The sequence below is a fragment of the Teleopsis dalmanni genome, chromosome X (assembly GCF_002237135.1).
Source record: "Teleopsis dalmanni isolate 2A chromosome X, ASM223713v2, whole genome shotgun sequence".
NCBI lineage: Eukaryota > Metazoa > Arthropoda > Insecta > Diptera > Diopsidae > Teleopsis > Teleopsis dalmanni.
Window position 1 is genome coordinate 60,196,553 of NC_051848.1, and position 4,271 is coordinate 60,200,823.

The window sequence follows — 4,271 nt, forward strand, 5'->3', positions numbered from 1 at the left end:
AAAAATACTAACAATAAATCATAACTTGCCTGAACCTTCAAAAAATTTTATTTTAAATAAAATTTCATTTAATTAAAAATTTTTTATGTAATTTTTATAATTAACGCACATAGACACATTTTGTAATTTTTATGAAATTATTAACACCCGGAAAAATTAATAAAACTAAAATTGAAGTAGCGTTTAATTAGGGGACAACTAAATATATATATATATATATATATATGTATATATATATATGCTCATAAGCTTTATGATATTAATGACCAAATTCTATATTTTTTAATTATGCTTATTTTTCGACATTTGGATTTTTCGAACACCTTTGGCGAACTTATTGTTTTCTTATTATTTGAGTTTTGTTTATCATATATAAAATACATATATACGTATATATATGACATTTTAAAAATATATAAAACTAAACTAATAAAACATTTTAATTTTAATTATACAAACATTTAAATATAAGCCGTTAAAGGCCATTAAAAATAATAATTCAATAAATAAAATTCATATTTTTTTGATTTTTACATAAAAATTAATTTTATATTTGCTCAACTGTGTTCATCATAAGTTCCTTAATTTATATTAAAAATTTTACAATAAATGTTTTAAAGTGATTTATATTAATACGTACAAATGTCCACAAATAAGCATGAAACATTTTTAAAAATATATATATGAACTAAAATATATATATGAACTATAAGTAAAATGCAAATCCTTTTTTTTTTAACTAGAAAAATAATGAAATTTTTTTTAAAAATTAAATTTATAAAAAAATGTACAATAACAAAGAGAAATGAACTAATTAAAAAATTATGATTTATCAAATTTAAAAATTATAAATTAATATAAAATTATTGTATTATTATTTTTATTCAAAACCAAAATTTAATGTAACAATATTTGAATTTTAATAGAATTTTATTCAAAATTTTATAAAAATCAGTTTATTTATAATATATATTTTATACTTATATATACATAATTTATAATTTAATTTAAATCGTATAAAGTTAATTAACTCTAATTAGTCAAAACTATAATTTTATAATTTGTATATATGTTTTATATTGATATATATTTGTATTTAAAGTAAGTATCTGTATATTTTAAAATTAATTTTATATAATATATATTTAACAACATTATTAAAGTTGTTCAGAAAACTGAAAAAAAAAATCTAGGTCTGAAGCTGTGTAACATAATAGAATATTAAAGGTCTAATACATTGAAAAAGTTTAGGTTTGAATTGTTGTAAAGACCTGAAATTATAATTTTTTCCATAATCCATAACTAAACATATGAGAATTATAATTTTTACAAAAGTATAAGGTAAAAAAAATTGAAAAAAGTAACAATTTATAATAGTTAAGTTGATTTATGTACTTAGCTTATCGTTATCATTATTATCTTTATAATTATAATTATTATTGTTCTGATCTATGAGTATATCCATTACAGGATCTTTGCAAAAGTGGTCTATGAAACTAAATGAAATTAAATCCAAATTAGAAGGATTTCGGGGAAATTTGGGATTATACAGCTTAAATGCTTAATATTATAATTGAAGGCATATTTGTAGTTTCTATCCAACATTCTTATATAGATTTTTAAAAGAATTTAAAATTATCAGAATTATTATATAGTTCTAAATGTTGCTATATATATGCTATATAGCACTATAGCAACATATATATAGTCTATATTACATAGTTGCTATAAGCAACTCAGATTCTAAATTTAGAATATCAATTTAAAAAAAAGAGAAAAAAAAATATTTATATTAAGTTTCGTCTTTTTTTGGAAATTATAGTCAACTGATTTACTTACAATCTTATTTTTTTGAAAAATAGTACTACTTATTTGTTTTATTTTACTGAGGTATCGGATATATATTCTCTCGAGGGTACATTTTGTTTATGTATCATATAGGCGTAATTTTTTCTTTCAGAATAGCAAAAAAATACTCACAATTCACGAAAGAAAACATATGAGGCAACAACAATGCTCTTAAAATCTTAAGAGTTAGGTTTCATTCTCTAAAAATTTTACGACTTAAATATTAGTCTATTGTGAATATACACTTAAAATGTGTTGCAAAATGCCAGTCATCCGGTAAAATCATATTAACATTTCATTTACTAATAAATTCAAATACATAAATTAATAAATTAATGTTTTTTTATATATTCCATATATGCTTCTCAACCTAATTTTTTTAATAATGTTTTTTTATATATTCCATATTCGGCTATAGGTCACTTTTACTTAAAATAAAATTAAGCGCTTGTTTAATATTCTTTATTATATTCTATATTTCGACTTTCCTTGAGCGACATCATCAGGATCAGGATCTAACATAAATTAATATTAATAAAATCTATATCTAAATGTCATGCTCTTAATTCCGTTTTCTATATTGCACTGATCTATAATAACCTATAGCCGTATATGGAATATATAAAAAAAACATTATTAAAAAAATTAGGTTGAGAAGCATATTCAAAATTTAATAATTAATAAATTAATTTAAATATATAAGATAAAAAACCTAACCATTGCCCTTCTAAAATTCATTTTATTTTCTTCTATTTAAATAATTTTATTTTTAGTGTTTGCAATTTTTATATTATATATTTTACACAACACAACAAAAATCATATGTTAAAAATAAGCATTTAACATATTTTAAAAGTGATGCCAATTTGTTTTAACCAGACTTAATGCTGTTTTTCTCTCAACTCTGAGAGAAAAAAATACGGCTATTGTACTCTCGTAGCATGTATTTGTTGTTTCCCTCATCTTTTTTACAAAATCTGTAGACTTAGAAAAAACTTTTACAAGTTTTTGTTAATAGACTTTAAATTTAAGCATATTTTCATTAGGAAGTATTCCTAGTAACATCTAATATTAATTCTATGTTGTTTTTTATAAAAAGGTATATTTCTTTTCAACTTTCTAAATTATCCAGATAATAATAAATGAACTTTTATATTTTTGATCGATAATGAGGGATTATTAAAGTATTTAACTTAAGGTATATTTTTTTAGAAATATTTAGCATATTTTAATTTGAAAAGGTATAGAAAAATAAGATCAAAGCTATTCCTTCCTTTACGCCTCATCGCATTGGACTTTTTTTCACTTAGCTTAGCCTTTTACAGAAGTATTTAAACCAAATGTAAATCCTTTATGGACTAGGTGTCAGTTTGGGTGCTGTTAGCTAGCATGTTTACTCATTTTTGGTGTTATCTTTGTGAAATTATACTTGTGTTCGTATAAGATATTTATTTTCCCCAGTATCTGGCAATTTGTGTTTACTTATTTTATTAAATTTATTATGTAGGAGCTAATATGAGTACCAAATTTTATTTCTGGACAGAGTTAAGTTGTTGTCTTCATAAATGTTATAATTTCAGTTTAGTAGGGCAACTCATATTTAGACATAGACATTTTATAGAAATTTTTAAATTTAATGGGAATACCTTTTGGATTATATGTCATTTTGGGTGCTGTTAGCTAGCATATTTCTTCAGTTTTGGTGTTATCTTTGTGAAATTATACTTGTGTTCGTATTTGATATTTATTTTCCCCAGTATCTGGCAATTTGTGTTTGCTTATTTTTATTAAATTTATTATATATGTATATGTTAAGCTATTATGAGTACCAAATTTTTTTCTCGGCAGAGTTAAGTTGTTGTGTATAATTTCAATTTAGTAGGACAATTCATATTCCATATGACATTTTTCAATGTATTAAAGTTATACTTAAGTAAATGATATTGAGAACTTTTATTTAATTTTTTAAATATATAGCTTTGGACTTAGAAGTGATATAAATATGATAAAAATTAATGACTAAAGAAAAACAAAAATAATAAATGTGAATGTAAATTATATTGCATACAACTCAAAAAGTTCGCTACTACCAAAAGTAAATAAATACTATTATACTGAAAATTGAACTCGCTTAACAAAAACTTTTATAAGAGGTTTATTTTTAAAATTTAAACATTTTAAAATAATTATCAATAATATATAAATAATGAATTTTCGCAAAACTGAGCTTTTATTATTATAAATAAAATAATTTATTTTTTTATAAATTAAAATAGAAACAATAAAAGTGACTTATATTTGCCTTAAAAAATATGCCACAAAAAATGCAATACGAATTTTTTTATATAACAAAAATTAAAAATCCAAATAAAAAATAATTTTATTAACATTTAAATATTTATAAAATATTTGCACGTTTTTAC